This window comes from Protopterus annectens, chromosome 12.part0 (assembly GCF_019279795.1).
Source record: "Protopterus annectens isolate FY-2018-M chromosome 12.part0, PAN1.0, whole genome shotgun sequence".
Classification (NCBI taxonomy): domain Eukaryota; kingdom Metazoa; phylum Chordata; order Ceratodontiformes; family Protopteridae; genus Protopterus; species Protopterus annectens.
Genome location: NC_056746.1, coordinates 470,798,820 through 470,817,203, shown reverse-complemented (window position 1 = coordinate 470,817,203; position 18,384 = coordinate 470,798,820).

Sequence of the window (18,384 nt, the reverse complement as noted above, 5' to 3'; positions counted from 1 at the left end):
GTATTGCTAAGGCCATACAATTACGTAGGTGCCCAGATAGTATTGTGCTGTGGGCATGGACACTGCTGCTAGTTCCAACATATGAGACATTCCTTAATGTGGGCCTTGCCTTTTTTCCTTGCCTGTGTGAGGGACATTACAGAGGTGGTGGGCTACAGATTCACTTACAGTAGGTGGCAATACATCACAGGACAGGACATGTGGAGACAGCACAAAAACATGGGGACATATCCCCAGAATTGTGAACAGATTCTATGTCACCAGTGATGTCATACACATGGTGGATTGATAGATTGGCAGGGTTTGTGTGGACATGCATTTAGTGAGTGACTTCACGACTGACAGTGATAAGTCTCTGACATACCTCTCCACTGGTACACTGTCCACAGACTGGCCACAGGTTTGCCTGTTATGTTTTGTGTGTTCCACAGACAGTTGGTGTCCTTGGTAAATCAGTCATGGGCTCTGGGGAATGCAGTTAGTAAATACTCACATCTGTTGGTATTGCTGACTTCATATTCCTCATAAAGGATATGTTACAACAAAAACAGTAACATCTGCAACTGTCTCAATGTATGACAGCAATATGTCCAATCTACCCTTGTGTTTGTGCCTCTGTCTCCAAATGATGCCAGGCTTTGTCCAGATGTCAGTGAGGCTCAGATATATTTAGTATCATTATTTCTTGTCTTCATTCCTGCTACCATCCCAGTGATGTAGGAGACCCACAGACATATCAAAAAAGAGGCAATAGATATGAGCCTTGAGCCTGTACATTCTGAGGTGAACTGTACATGTGACAGGCTTGTGTATGTCTGGCCATTGTTAACAGACTGTCAGGATTGTGTACATATGTCATGTGTACATGTTATTTGAGGTGTGTATGGAGGGGGTGGATGTAAGTGTTATGTCTCTTTCTTTATCTGACTGTGCATGCTGCTCCAGTTTCTGCTGATCTATTGGCTGCATATGTTTGTAGGGGCAGACTGAGACATTTCATGTACCAAGGTAAGAATTCAGACTACACTGAGAATTGGAACTGTATATGTAGGGCTAGTGTGTGAGTGACAAACAACGATGCATTTGTTCACACAGTCTGTATACTCTACTGTTCACTTGACTTACTGGTATATGACTGTAACTGTAGTGATATTGGTTGTGGGTATGCACTTTCACACTGATGTCTGTTTGTCAGTTCTGTTCATAGGTCCATAGGTTCATAGGTAGGTACTAGGCTATCTGCTCGAAGGAATATATAAGCCTAGCCGGAATGTGTTGGCTTTTGCCACCCCTTAGATTAGTTTCCTGTGCCTCTGTCCAGCAAAGCTATTGACATAATCCCTGGGTTAAACTTTCTGTTTCCCATCCACTCTTCAAGGTTTCTCTTGAAGAGGGTTAGTGAGGAGCTCTGCCTAACATAGATTGGAATCTTATTCCAGAGTATGGGAAGTCTGTGGGACAGGAATCTATCCCTCCAGCATGTCCTATTTATTGTTGTGGTGAGGTTTAGATCCCTGGAGAGTGTGGCTCAAGTCGATATGGTTTTCTTTAGGTGGAGCATGTCCATCATTTCTGAGTTGGACATGGCCTTGTATGTCAGGCAGAGATAACCTCTGAGTAGGTGGTATGCAACTGAGTACAGCTGAAGTTTCTTCAGTCGACATGCATTGGGCATCTGCTTGAGGCCAGTGATCCTCTTGGTGAGGTGCTTCTGTGGTATTTCCAGTTGTTGCAGGTGTCTTGTAAGGTACATCCCAAATGGGGCATTGTACTCTCTGATGGGTCTGATGAGTGATGCATAGAGGGGCCCAATGACCTCTTTCGATCTGGATGCAAACACTTTTGTGATTAGGTGGGCCACATAGAAGGATTTTCTAACCACTTTGGCAATGTGATTATCAAAGGAGAGGTTACTGTCTACCTGGGTCCCCAGATCCCTTATTACGTCTTCCGTATTTAGGGGGCTACCACCTATGTGGTAGTTTGTGGGTACTTTGTTTTTTCCAAAGGGGATGACTATGCACATTTCGGCATTTAGCTTGAGGCCATGGTTTTGACACCAGGTATCTGTCTCATTCAGACCCTTTTAGAGGATGTCTGTGTCAGCCAGAGAGTCAATTATAGCCCCTAGTTTGCAGTCATCTGCAAACTTGGTCAGCCATAGTCCTCCTCTGCTTGCCCTTACCTCTGAGAAGTATATACCAAACAGGAGGTGTCCTAGGACTGAGTCATGGGGAATGACACTTGTAATTGGTTTAGAGTCAGACCTAGCTCCTGCAACTCTTACCATGTGGGTACTGTCCGTGAGCCAGTTGGCAACCCATCTCATGATGTAGGGGTTTATGTTCAGGCTGGTGAGCTGGTCTATAATACCTGAGTGGGGAATGGTGTCAAAGGCCTTTGCAAGGTCTAGGTAGGCTGTGTTGACCACATTTTCCTCATCTATAGCCTTGGTAACTGTCTCAAAGAAGTCCACCAGGTTTAGGAGGCATGATCTGCCCTTAACAAAGCTGAACTAGGTAGGGTCCAGTGTTTGGAGGTTTCCAATGTCTCTGTTAATGAGATTCATGATGATGCACTCCATAGCTTTGCAGACCAAGCTAGTCAGGCTTATAGGGTGATAGTTCCCGGGGTCTGTTGTGGCTCCACCTTTGTGGGGTGGAATAACTGTTGCTGTGCACCACTCTGTGGGCACCGTAGCCTGTGGAGATGTTGAGTTTAAGCAGTGTGTTTAGGTGAGGGGTTAGTTCATCTTTGAGCTCGTGTAGGATGTAGCCTGGGACACCGTCCGGTCCCATTGATGCTCTGTTATTGGCTTTGGAGAGGGCTGTTTTAACCTGATTGTCTGTGATTTCAGGGGCACTACATTCATCTGGTATAGTTGTAGACCCTTTTGGGGTGAGAGGGGGTGAAGTTTGCACTGAACCTGTTTTCCAGGATGTTAGCTATATCGGTCGGTTCAGTGTATTTTGTGCCATTCTGCACTAACTTTGAGCAGATCTGAGAATTGCCACTTAGATTCCTGACATAGCTAAAGAATGCCTTGTGGTTATCTTTGAAGTCCATGGCAATTTTTCTTTGAAGCTAGCCTTGGACGATTTTATGAGGGAATGTAGTTTCTTGCTGATACTGATCAGGGATGTCTTCTCTTCTTGGGATTTTACTCTTTTATGTTTTCTCCTTCTATTGTATAGCTTGTTTATGGCAGGGGACCACCAGACTGGTTTGTTTTTCTTGGAGGAGTGAGTCCTGGTTTTATTTGGGATAGCATGATCCATGCATTCATGTAGGTGCCCATAGAGTGCATTAGTAAAAGATTTTGCAGCTTGGACAGTGTTATCCCATAGCATGGGGGCTTTGAAACATCGCACCTCGGTCTTAAGTAACGTGAAGTTTGCTTTTGAAAAGTTTTTCACGCTGGTTTCTTTGACCGGGGGTGGTGACAGAATGTGAATATCCAGAGTGATTAATTTATGGTCATATCTAACCAGCGAGGGGTTGACCTCCGGCGTGGAACACCAGTCGCCCATGTTGGTGATGACCAAGTCCAATATGTTGTCACCTCTGGTGTGGGTGTTGACCAGTTGATCCAGGGCATTTGAGTTTATAAATTCTAGGAAATGTTGGGCAAGGGAGTTTTTACTTGAGTAGTTCTCCCAGTTAATGTTTGGGTAATTGAAATCAGGGTGTTTGGTAGGACCTTTATGTTTCTCAGTGTTTCAAGGAATACGGAATGGGTGTCCTGGGACATGCTGGGTGATCTGTAGCAAGCTATAATTTGAATAGCAGTTTTTCCCATTGTTAGTTGCACATGGATGATCTCTGAAGCATTGTGCTGTACCACTAACCTTGTGGTGTGGGTATCCTTGACGAATATGGATACTCCCCTGCCTTTTGTATTTTGGTCCAGGTTTTGTGGCCGAAATGTATGGTATGAGTTGTAGCCTAGTAGTGCTGGGGTGCTCTCTGGAGCCTTAAACCAGGTTTCTGTTACTGCACATATATCGATTTTCTCCATACTAAGGAGTGCCACGAGTTTGTGCATTTTGAGGTTTAGACTTCTGGCATTGAGTAGCATTACCGTCAGTTTTTTGTTACTTGTACTATTTACGGTGGTGGGTTTGTCTTTTGAGCCTTGCCTAAAAAAGGCACTATGGGGGTGGCAAGATCCTTGGCCAGTATGTGAAAGCCTAAGGGTGGCAGGTGCAAGCCATCTCTAGCGAAGCAGCATGGCTTGTCGAGCATGTCATCCCAGGCTGACAGACACTGGATCCGCTTTGAATGACACCAGAAGCTAAGCCAGTTGTTGAAATGGATAATTATTTCTCTATATCGTGGTATCATTCTTGGTGAGGTCAGGTTGTTACTCAGGGTCAGGATCATACCGGCCTGGGCTACATGATCAGAGAGCTCCTCCATGTCTATTTTCATGTAGTCCTGGGAGGTATGGCTCAGGTCATTCACACCAACATGGACAATGACAGAGTCATATTTGTGCTTGTTCTGGAGTGACCTGAGTGCTTGTGTTATGTGGATGATCCTGGCACCCAACAGGTAGCTAACAGTAACCTTCTCCTTGTTCAGCCTAGTGAGTGGGACTTCATTGTGCCTGACTATAGAGTCACCTATTATTAGTGAGTTGGGTATGTTATATAGCCTTAAGGGCTGTGATTGTGTGGCACACTGATTTTGTGAAGAATGTGTTTCATGGTTTTTGTTGGGAGGTGGTGGTTGCTTGGATGTCTGCTTTGGAGGTCTCTGTTGCTTTTGCAGATTTTTATTTAGAGCCGTCAAATATGTTTTTGTGTATTTATGTGTGTTTTTTGCCGGTGCTGGTTTCATAGGTTTATGTGAGACTGGTGGCATGATGCAAGTAATTCCATTCAACTCTTGACTGCCTGGTCCAGTCTTGGGTTGAGAGAGCTTAGTCTCCAGTTTGGCTGTATAATTGAATCTCTTGCATGCATTAGTGTTTGGTGGAAGGAAGAGAGGGTTGTCTGTGTACATGAGGCAATTGTAACATTGCCTCAAAATGCCCAGATTCACCAGTTAGAATGGAGAGTACACCTGAAACTGCCCTTTGAACATGCCTGGATAGGTGCAGTGAACTGTTTTACTGATTGGCTGGTAAGGTCGAATAGAGAGCCTTGTCGTTCTCTACAGTATAGGGGGGTCTAGTGCTAAAGTTTATTAGTGCTTACTATGAGTTTTGAGCAAGTGCCAGGAAGGGAAGTGAATGGTTTGAGTGCTTAAGTTGAAAGTTTGTTTAGTTCCAAGGGAAAAATTGAAGAGTAGACTTTGTGGAGCCGGGAATAGTTATACCTTAGCTAACTGGAAACTGCCCGGCGTGCAAAACCGCACAAATGTGGGTTTTATAGCAGGGAAATGAAAGAGATAGAAATTAGCCCAAAATAGCCAATAAACTACTAATTTCTGGGCTGAAACCACTCCTCCAGGGGCAGATAGGCTGCTCAAAGCTCCCTCTCTCACAATGAACAGAGAAACTTCCGTCTATCCAAATAAGGTATGGGCAAACACAGAAACTTGTAACACATCCCTGAATTTAGCACTAACCTGAATCTACAGACTCCTTTCCCTACTGTTGAATGACTGTACTAACTGATATGTCTGGAAATTCATCACTATTTTATAGATCTCAGAAGGTGTGATGGTATATTGCTTTGATTGTAGTTTACAGGACCCTGGATTCAAGAGTTGGCAGGACTTATTATTTTGTTGCAAGACAGAACAGTTGCTGCTGGGGAGGGAGGGATAAGGGCAATATTTAAAAGAGGTCCGTAGTTTGGGTCCATTGACTCCCATTTTGACAGCCTTTGGAAAGATTTGTTGCAGTAAGAGGTTATGAGCATGGATTTAATGTCTGACTGCACTACACACACACACACACACACACACACACACACACATATATATATATATATATATATATATATATATATATATATATATATATATATATATATATATATATGTATATATATTATATATCTATATATATATATATATATATATATATATATATATATATATATATATATATATATATATATATATATATGCATACATGTATTATATAAATGTAATATATATATATATATATATATATATATATATATATTCATATATATGTATATTATTTATAAATATTATATATAGCTATATTTTGTTTTAGGTACATACAGATATATATATATATATATATATATATATGTATTTATTTACTTTTATATATATATATATATATATATATATATATATATATATATATATATATACATATATATATATATATATATATATATATATATATATATATATATATATATATATATATATTGGAGCCCTTCATTTGTTCTATCTTTCAAATGTTCAAAACTCATATGGCTGACACCATATGAGTGAACATTTGAAAGGCTGACAAATGATAGCAGAGATCCCGCTACAGTGCAGGACTGGGAGATTCCCCTTTCCTGCAATGTAGTGCAATCTTGGAGTGGGAATATTTAAGTAGCAGGGGGTGGGGGTGCAGGTAGGGCTTGCCTCCCTGCATAACACAGTTTTACTGTGTTTACAGGTAGGTAAATTGTGCTATTTCAGGATGTCGCTCTTTCAGAATATCTATCATATGGTGTCGGCCATCTAAACGGTCGACATTCTGAAGTAGAGCTATATATATATATATAAATATATATATATATATATATATATATATATATATATATATATATATATATATATATATATATGTCATATATATTTTATATGTATATCTCTACATATATTATGTATTAATGTTTATATATATATATATATATATATATATATATATATATATATATATATATATATATATATTTATATATATATATATATATATATATATATATATATATATATATATGCATCTCCATACACATATACATTTATATATATATATGTACAAAACTTGACTAATTTAACAAAACCTTTCCCTACTGTTGAATGACTCTACTGAATGATATGTTTGAAAACACATCAGGAGTGTTTACCATTCAGATGGCTTAGTAGTAAATTGCTGTGGCTATGGTGTCTAGGATTGTGGGTTCAAGACTTGCAAGGGCGGACTAATTTGTTGCTGAGAAGAACAAAGGCTGTTGGATACAGAATGAGTAAGGCACTTTTAAGCAGTTGTAAGAGGGTTTTCGTGGGTTTACATAGTGGTAAGCAATGCTAAATTCCGGTTAACTATGCTTAGATACAGTTAGCCTTAAAAATGCTTAATCTATGTAGGAATTGCTTAGCATCATGCAAACAGGCTTAGTCCTGTTTACTACTGCTTACTCCCACTTCCCCCATGATAATTTCTTTAAAAGAAAAGAAAAAAGGGGGTGATAGGAAAGTGGTGAAAAATGGGGCATGAAGAGGGAAAAACAATATGAAATATAGCTAGGGATGTGCAGGATGGGTGTAGGGAAGGTCCATAGCTGTCCATTTCTTATACAGCAACAGCTGTGCATATATATAGTGAATTTGAAGGTAAATTTGGACACTCAAACCCCTGAGAGAGGGGTGAGGACAATAATAATGTTTTGTTATGCCAAATAGACCAGATTACATGTGTAGAGTGGACACATGTATGAAATGGACAGCTATGTATGGGACAATTTTTTTCTGTGGAAACAGATTGCCCTTTTTTTCTTTTTGAGGTGAGAATTGGATGTTGGGGAAGGATAGTAGGTATATTTGTGAAGGTAGCTTTGGTAGGAAGACAGACAAGACAGCACACAGGGGTGGTATATGACACATGTGGGGGTAAACACCTTGGATGGGGAGGGGTGTTTAGTAATTGGAAGCCCACAAGCCCCCAGTTAGATACAGTGAGACTGCGGTCCCCACCCATGGGCAGTCACCATTGCACCTTCATGGCCCCAAAGGTGGCTGTGCTGGGGGCTAAGGAGAGGCAGGCTGACCCTCTAAATGTGCCATGCAGCCCTCAAGCTGGCATAGCAGACCTCCCAATTCCTTGTGGAGCTCCCTAAGCACCAGCCCCCAGACCTGCCCATGTCTGTGCCTGGGGGGGACAAGCTCCATCTCCTGAGATGGTTCCACCCAAAGGTGGTGCAGAACCAGTAGATGAGGAGGTCCCGTGGTGGGTAACAGACATGCTGGGGCCAGGTGCTGTGCCGAGATGAGGCAGGAGAGGTGGATCCACAGGGATCAGCCTTCCTAGATATGCTATGGTGTTGCAGTTTTAGAACATGTTGGTTAGTCATGCAAAACTCATTCCAGGATTAGTTATAACAGCATGCGTGAGTATTCCCATTAACCCAAAACAACAGATTTGGAACATTTGCATAGCAAACAGAAAACATGCATATATGGAACCACAGTGGGCATTACACTGGCATGCAGGTTATATTGATAGCAACAGGCCACCAATGATAGTATTTGAACAGGGAACATTAATTGGAAAACATTTCAATATTTGCAGAACTATGGGACACATGTCCCAATGGTAGGGTTGGTGAAAAACATACATATGCATTTATGTGTTTAGATTATTGGTGAAGATAAGGTGGGGGAGAGAGACATATGTCAATTAACAAATGTAGATTCCTGCAGTGATCACAGCTTTAATAATCATTGCTCTAATCATCACTCTACAGGTATTATTACAACAACCTATGGCCTTGGGTTGGGCAGTGGTATGTTTGTACACAGTGTAAAATTACAGCCTTTTTATACCTAACTTATACCTTTTTTTACCTGGCAGACCTGTGGAGCCAATTTCTGTTAACACTATCTGACTGCTTCTACCCATATTCACATAGTCATGGTTACATATGTGTACTCATAGTGTGTGTGTGTGTGTGTGTGTGTGTGTGTGTGTGTGTGTGTGTGTGTGTGTGTATGTGTGTGTGTGTGTGTGTGTGTGTGTGTGTGTGTGTGTGTGTGTGTGTGTGTGTGTGTGTGTGTGTGTGTGTGTGTGTGTGTGTGTGTGTGTGTGTGCATGCGTGTGCATGTGCGTGTGTGTGTGTGTGTGTGTGTGTGTGTGTGTGTGTGTGTGTGTGTGTGTGTATGTGCTACTGCCATACTATGCTTTTATTTCTATCGGTCACCCTGGTCGTTGGCAGCAGGGACCAGTAGCTGTGACAGCATGACACTTGAACATTTCTTGGTGGAGATTGCTTGGTGTATGTACTTATTTTGCTGTCATTTGCAGCCTTACGGTTGGACCGTGGGTGTTGGACACAGTATAACTACAGCCTTCTTATAGCTACTTTATACCTTTTCTTACCTGGCAGACCTGTGGAGGAAATTTTTCTTAACTCTACCTGACTGTTTCTACACATATTCACAAAATCCTAGGTGAAATTATGCATACAGCTTACTACCACTCCCAGGATTCAAACCATGCCTGTTTGTGCATAAAATATAACAAAAGCTTTTGTGTTTTATCTGAACAAGCTATTGTGAAACTGCTGTCTCTTCTTTGAATGTTTTCTGTCTAATACTGTGTTGATTGTATAATCTGACCTTGTAATTCTGACATTCTTATACATACATTCCTATACATACCTTTTGACATAGCACAGTGTGGAAAACAGTGGTTAACACTACATTACTATTTAGATATCAGATCTTGGTGCATGAAACATTTCATATCAGTTAATCTCGTGTCTTACAAAGGCACTAACTTTGTCAGATGAGACTTGATTGTTTAATGCTTTCAGAGCTATAGTTGCTGTGCATAACCTGTGCACATTTCAAATCGTACAATATCAAAGTAAACACAACCAGTCGAGGGTTTTGAATTTTATTGACAGGCAGTTACTGTTTTATTTATATAAAACCTATATGAGACTATTATTGTAATATTGTCTGGTTTATTCAGTACAAACCATACCCATTTTTAATACTGCAAGGTGACATTCTACTCCTTTATACTTATTTGGTATGAATACTACAAGCTAGATTGTTACTCACCAGCCTCACTATGCAGCCTTATCAGCCTACTTGCATAGGCTTCCTGGTTCACAGCCCACTCAGCTGGAGCTATAAAGAAGATAGAGAAACATTTATGCATACCTATCTATCACATACATACGCTGGACTTTGGTAAACAGTTACTGATATTAATACTTACACACACCTGGAACATCCCTCTGCCATGCATCTTGGACCCACTGGTCCAAGAGCTCTCTCTTCCTCCGCTTCAAGTCAGAAAAGTGGTGCTGGACCTTTTCACCAGTCTGAGGGATGCCAGTGTCAATGGTGAGATTGCCGGTGAGACTTTTCCAGGCATCCACTTTGTATTGGGAGCCTTGGTACTGGTCCTGCAGCAATCTCAGATCATGTTTTTTTTACAAGGAGTCCAACCATGACCCTGGACTCCTGTATGACCCAGCGCTGCACCTGAAAGTGCACACCCTCTCCAACACCAGCCATAGTGCCTACAGTGGGGAGCTATATTCCCACCTGCGAGGTTTAAATACGGCCGATTTCTCACCCTCTGCCATGATTGGATGGTTTTGAATATGCTAAGCTAAGCTAAGCACTGGGCAAATCCGCTTAGCTGGTATATGCATTGCTTAAAGGGATAAATGCTAAGCACTGCTTACCAGTGCACAAATCCACTTAGCTATGTTAATTCTTGCTTAGAATTTACATCTAAGCAATGCTTATACTGGCTAAGCATAGCTTAGCACAAGGTAGCATTGTTCAGCGTTTCTTTTACACACTATCAGCATTGTGGGGTTGATTCCTCATAAATGACATATTATGATATGTATGTATGTCTACCTTCCATAACCTCCCCCTATGTATTTTCATTACAATGCATTCTTTTGTGGCTATGCTGTATTGGACACTTGTGTTTCTATGGGGGGGGGTTCGCATCTGTACTACACTGACACCTGACATTTGGACCAGCTACACTACCCTGGTTAACAAATATATATATTATACCATGACCCCCCCAAAACGTACACGCTGATTGGCCAGCGTGCACATTGTAAATCGAGTTACACTAATGGAAAAAGGTCCAGTCGCCCGGACTTTTTTCCATTAGTATAACTCTACTTTTAAAACACTGTCTCGTTATGTTAAATGGGTTTAACATAGTGAGACAGCTTTAAAATAAGCAACGGAGATCTCTGTTGCTTATTTTAAAGCTGTCTCACTATGCTAAACCATTTAACATAGCGAACAGGTTTAAAAGCAACGGAGAAAGCAAGATCTCTGTTGCTTTTTACTGTTTGCTATGTTAAATGGGTTTAACATGGCGAGACAGTTTTAAAATAAACGGACATCTCCGTTGCTTATTTTAACTGTCTCATGTTAAACCCATTTAACATAGCGAAACAGTAAAAAAGCAGCGAGATCTTGCTTTCTCCATTGCTTTTGCTCACAACTCTGATGTACTGCGCAGGCGCGGTACATCAGAACTGCCGTGGATGCCAGACATCTGCGGAAGGGCAGTAAACAGGCATTATACTATGCCATTATTTAAGAAAAGTAATAGTTTCTTTTCTTAAATAATGTCATGGTATAATAGCAATAACCCACTTCTGGGTGTGGGTAATGCTGGATTTACCCACGGTTGGCTTTGTTTGGTCCCTCGGGCTTCGCCCTCGGGACCAAACCACGCCAACCGTGGGTAAATCCAGCATTACCCACACCGAGGCATGGGTTATTGCTATATTATTCACTACCTACTGATAAGATATATATTTTTTGCTTTTTAACAAATAAAAATGAGTAGACTGAATGGGGACTCTACCCACAAATGCCTGCTTGTTAAGCAACAACTATAACCACTACACTGTTTTTCTTTGCACTACTTTGGCCATATATTTGCATTTAGCTCATTGGGATGTGTAAGCTAGGCTGAGCATAGCTGCACGATGCGCACTCCCACTCAGCTACTCTTAAACCTTATTGCAGACAGAAAAAATAAATGCATATGTGTTTTATTTCTATTTACTGTAGGGGTTTGCACATTGCTTTCTGCAACATTATCAGTGTATTGGTCTTACAAACTTATAAAGTTGATAGGATAAACAGGTTCTGCATTAGCTTAATGTTTTGGTCCCATGGAGTCAGGAAGGTACACATTTTAGGAGGAACACACCAAAATATATGAGTCAACTATCTGTACACATTTCAAGAATAGTTGAGAGGTAAACTCCATGGACATACCTCTCACCTGTACAGATTTTCACCGAATGTCTAGATTTTTGCCTCGTAGTTTGGTGTGTTCCTCCTAAACTCTGTACTTTTCTGGCAAATAGCTGAGGATTGAAGTCACTATGACTACAAACATTTGAGTTTAAGACTTCACATCCTTCAGAAAATTCATGCTAATGCAAAACCTATTATTCTATCATCTTTCTAAGAGCAATAATTAAAATATGTCCCTATTTGTACCCCCATCATTTTAGGCTTTGTCCAGATTTTTTGCTCTAAGAGGTTGAGAGATATGTCCATGGACACTAACAGGTGTCTGTGGACACTTTCATTGCTTTTGTAGTGCCATACGGCAACTCTGGAGCGCAGGGGATGTGTATATTGTAAGAGCACTGCTTTCAGACATGCCCCCTGCATTCGTACACAGACCCGTGTCCATGAAGGAATACAGCAGCGTGCCTTCATGCATATGCAAGGCGCGCTGCTGTTTTATACAGACACGGGACTCTCTGTGTAAGAATAACTAGTCTTACATGGAGTGTTACTGAATCTGGTGGAATGTTTTTACAAATTGGCATATTCAACATTTTTAGTATATCATTTGGCATAATTTTTTAATGACCAATAATAAAGATTGTTAAAATAGTTTTATAGGACAACCGTACCATTAATTTAATCAACCATGGTTTCCACATTAAAAGCATCAGATATTGGCCATACTTTTAATTACCATGATATAAACATTAAAAAAGTAAATAGTTCAGCCCTGGCAGACTCCATGCTGTGTTAATTTATTAGATGAGCATATATTCCTAATATAGGGGTGGGAGGTTCAAGTAATGGTTAAGGTGGTTACCTTACAGACACAAGGTGCAGCGTTTCATTCTCATATGGAATAACTGGCTAGGCTTAAAATGGTCTAGAAAGGCAGTTACCCATGTATTAATCAATGAACCAATATATTGAGGATTATCTAACATATAGTCAATTCATAATGTAGGATGCTACATAAACATTAGCATGAAGCACATTACACCTTTGAAGAAGTCCTTGATGGGGGATACTGTCTAGACCACTAGACAGCTCCAAACATGCTACATCTATAGCTAGCTAAGATTAAGTGCAATAGCTACAACAAAGTAAAACTTAATGTTTGTTTTGGAATTTTTATCTTCATAAAACCATACTGGTAGAAATTAAGAACTTCATAAGATGATACTGATAAACATTTTAATAAAGCATGCTTAAAATATTTATTTATTATTGATGTTAACATTACTTGTCTATATAAGAGACTCAGTGGACTAGATGTTTTGCTTCCCTGTTATACGTAGGTAAGATATTTGCCAGTTTCCAACTTAAGATAACATAGTCCAATACATTTTAAATGATGTAGCAGTAGTAATAAACCAATGCAAGAAAGAGTCCCGTGGATTTAGCAAACCCTGTGCAAGAATAAGACTATTTTTGCAAGGAGTGGTTTGTGTCCATTTAGAACAGCAGTGCACCTTGAATATTCATGAAGGTGCACTGCTGTACATCTTATATGGACACAAGCCATGAACGAGTGCAGGGGGCGTGTCTAAGTAGTGCACAGCACTTTCTAAGCTGATTTGGTGTAATATTCAAGATTTACTCTAATATTATGCCAGTATTTCAGTCAGTGTATCCAGACACTGAAATGAAATAATGATCATTTCAGTGTCCGCAGACACTGAAATAGACATTAGCAACAAGAAAGCAATGCAGATGCTGTGTGGCAGGTCCTGTGGCACAACCCCTACACTGCTAAAGTGCCGTACGACACTTCTGCAGCCTGCTAAAGCAGGAGATGTGTGCAAATGCACACATAACATTGGATAAATCCCCCCAAAGTGACAAAACACACATATAGTCTTCACAAACATAGAAAGTTGATAGAGAACAGGTCATGCATTAGCATGAATTATGGATGGGTAGAAGTCTGAAAGCAAATGTATGCCAATATTCCCTTACAGCAGTGCATGTTGACAAAGGCAGAAATGATGGGGGGAATAAATAATAAATTAGGGGCACACCTGAAAAATTGCCCTCACACACATAGAAAGTTGATAGATAACAGATATGTTTTAGCAGGAGTCCCTGAAGAATAGAAGCCTGAAAGCCAAATGAATGCCATTATTTCATAACTGCAGTCCTCAATGAGTTGTCAGAACACTACAAGACTCACTTATATAACATAATAATATAAAAATAATATAAACTTTTTTTCAAGCCTAAGGGATGCTAAAGTGTAGCTAAGTGGGTGTGCTCATTAAGGTTATCCGCTTAGCATAGCTTAAACATCCCCTCGGTGATAAATGTAAATATAGAGATACAATTTCCAAGCTGAGATAGTGTAGTGGTTAGAGTCCTTGCTTTACATGCGGGTGTTCACAGTTTGAGTGCCAACAGAGGCAACTTTTTTTTTCTATGGGAAAGTAGTGTTAAAATTATATTTATAAACTTAAATTATGTAGCAACTTTTTTGTCAACCAGGGTAGTGTAGCAGATCCAAAAGTGAGATGTCAGTCTAGAAAAGATGTGAAACCCTCATATAAACACAAGTGCCCCATACAGTATAGTCACACTAGAATATAATTTAATGAAAGCACATACAGGGATGTCATGGAAGGTAAACATAAAATTATAATGTCAGTAATCAGGAATCAATCCCACAATCCTGATACTTTATAAAATGAAATGTGACCTTGTTCTGCCCAGAAGCAAAACAGTCAGCACTGCCAAGTTTTGAACCCAAGGATGCTGTGCCGTACAACCACAGCAACATACCACTACACCCTACGAGATGCAAACATCTAAAATGCTTTAACAAACATATCATGCATTCTGGTCATTTAACAGTAATGAAAAAACACATCAGTCCCAAGTGTCAAACCCATGACCCTGGACACTATAATCAGAGCAATATGCAACTACACCATCTGAGATGTATGAACAAATGCTGTTTTTTCAAACATATCATGCAATAGAGGCATATGACATTAGGGAGAAAGCTCTGTGGAATCACTCTTGCATTGTATGTAGACATATACACACACACACACACACACATATATATATATATATATATATATATATATATATATATATTTATATATATATATATATATATATATATATATATATATATATATATATATATATATATTTATATATATATATATATGCTGCGGTGGTGGTGCTGCAGTAGTGTTGTCACCTCACAGTAAGATGTTGTCCTGTTCGATTCTCAGCTAGAGCGTCTTCAGTATGGAGATATGCGTGAATGGGTGTACCTTCGTTGAAGGTTGTGCGTCAGGGCCAGCAACTCAGCACATAAAAATCTACTGCCAATCATTAGCGGACTGGAGTTCAGCTGTGGTGACCCCTAACCGGGAAAAGCCGAAAGACGCAACACACACACATATATATATATATATATATATATGTATATATATATATATATATACACACACACACACACACACACAAAAATGTATATACATAACATGCAGTGCAGTCAGACTCCAGAACCATGCTTCTTAACCTCTTAGTGTAAGACACCTGTACAAAGGCTGTAAAAGGGGGGGAATGGGTCGGATATAAGGACATATTTCAACTATTGCTGTTAGGAATGGAGACATTTGCTACAGCAACAGGATGTGTTTCAGCAGACAATTACTGAAGGATATGAAGATGGAAACTGAAATGTTATGTCATTATTTACTGACAGAAATCCTTGGATCATCATAGTGATTTACCAAACAGAACAAAAGTATGGGCCAAACATATGGACATTCTGTGAAAATCCTGGCAGCAGAAAGGTATGCCCAGAACCCCTTAGTGCAATGAATCTGGACCAAGCCTGACAAAGTGGGGAGACAAAGGCATGAAATTAGGGACATATCCAAAATACATGAGTAGATAAGCTGAGAAAGTTGATGTACTAACACTAAGTCCTAACATATATTGACTGAAATATCTCAAGTCTACGACTCCATTGCTTCTCATTAGTTACTGACCTCAGTAACCAAATCATCCCACTGTTGTGTCAGGAATACATAACATTTTTGGGGACCAGACCAAAGATATCGGCCAGACAACAGGACATCCTATGAATATATGGACATAACACAACATTAGGGAAACTACACTCAGCTAACAAGCAACATCCAGACTACAATCAGACTGACATAACACTACCCAAATCCAGCTCTGGGGCTGTACACATGCATTTGCAAATATAACAGGCACTTCAGGGATGTAACACTAGTGGAAAACAGACACTGGTGTGAAAGTGCATACCCACAACCAATTGCACCACAGTCACAGCGACATATCAGTAAGCAAACTGAACACTACAGTATAATGACTGTGTAAGCAACAATATCCTGTTTGCTACTCACATGTTACCCCTATATATACTGCCCCAAGTCCCAGTGTAGTGGGAATCTTGAGGTGTTATGGGACATGTCACGGTCTGCCCATACAAACATATACAGGTGATAGGGAACCAGAAACTGGAGCAGCATGCACAGTCAGATAGAAAGGGCCCATGACACTCACATACCAAATAACATGTATACACTACACTGCTACACAATCCTGACAGTCTGTTAACAATGGCCAGACATATACAGACATATACAGACTTCTCAAATGTACAGTTTCCCACAGAATGATAGGCACAGGACTTATATCTATGGCTGCTTTCCTGTTACATGTCTGGGGGTCTATGACATCACTGGGATGGTAGCAGGAATGAAGGCAACAAATAATGATACTACATACCTCTGAAACTCTTACTGCATGACATCTGGACAAAGCCTGACATAATTGGGGGACAGAGGCTGAAACACAGGGGTATATTGGACATATTATTGTTATAAATTTAGACAGTTTCTGATGTTACTGGATTTGTTGTCACATATCGTTTCTGAGAGATATTAAGTCAGTAACACCAATGGATGTTAGCATGTACTGACTGCATTCCCCAGAGTATCCTACTGATTAGCCAAGGACAATGATTGTGTGGAGAACAAACCAAACATATGAGCCATGCATCTGGACAGTGTCTAGGCCTCTGGACAGAGTAGAGATATGACCACAGTCAAGTAACAGAATGGAAATCTCCTGACAGCTGCCAAACATGTCACGCAGCACACAACAGTCCCCCACATCATCTCTGGGCAATTAACCATGTATATTCAAATATAGCATGCACTACAGGGATGGAACTGTAGTAAAAAGCAAATAGTGGTGCAAAAATGTCCATGCAAAACCATTTGCACCACAGTCACAGAACATACCAGTACCCAAAATGAACTCCAGTGTACAATGATTGTCTGAACAAACATATCCTTATTGCCAGTCACACACTACACTGACATATACTGGCCAAAATCACAGTGTATTGGAAATCCTGAGGTGTTACAGGACATTTCACAGTCTGCCCCTACAAGCAGACAGACCTGATAGACACCAGCAGCTGTAGCAGCATGCACAGTCAGATAGGTAAAGGATGTATGGCACTCACATCTGCTACTTTCCCCTACCCAGCCCAACAGACATCTACACACAACACTGCTACACAATCCTGGCAGTGTGTTCACAATGGCCAGACATACATAACTGTCATATGTACAGCTTTCCACAGAATTTCTAGTGCATGGAACCATAATCCTGGCCATCACCGCATATCATGGCCAGGAGTCTGCTAGGTCACTGGGATAATAACTGGAATGCAGTTGGTAATTAAGGTTATACCATACCTCTGTACCTCGTAGTGCAGAACATCTGGACAACGCATGATGTATTTGGGGCACAGGGGACAGAAAGAGGGACATATCACACTTAATGGTGTTACAAACTGAAACAGTAGCTGGTGTTACATGTGTTGTTCTTACATAACATCCCTGAAGGATATGATGTCTGAAACACCAATGGATGTCAACAGTTAGTGACTACAATCCTCACATTATCCTACTGACACCACAAAAAAGATGTTCGAGGAACTGACCAAACATAACAGGCAAACCTCTGGCCACTCTGTGGGCAACATGCCAGTTGAGAGATATGTTAGAGGCATATCACTGTCAGATGTCAGGTCACTCAGTAAATGCATGTCCAGATGAACCCTGTCAATCTAGAATCTCTGCATGTGTATAACAGCAC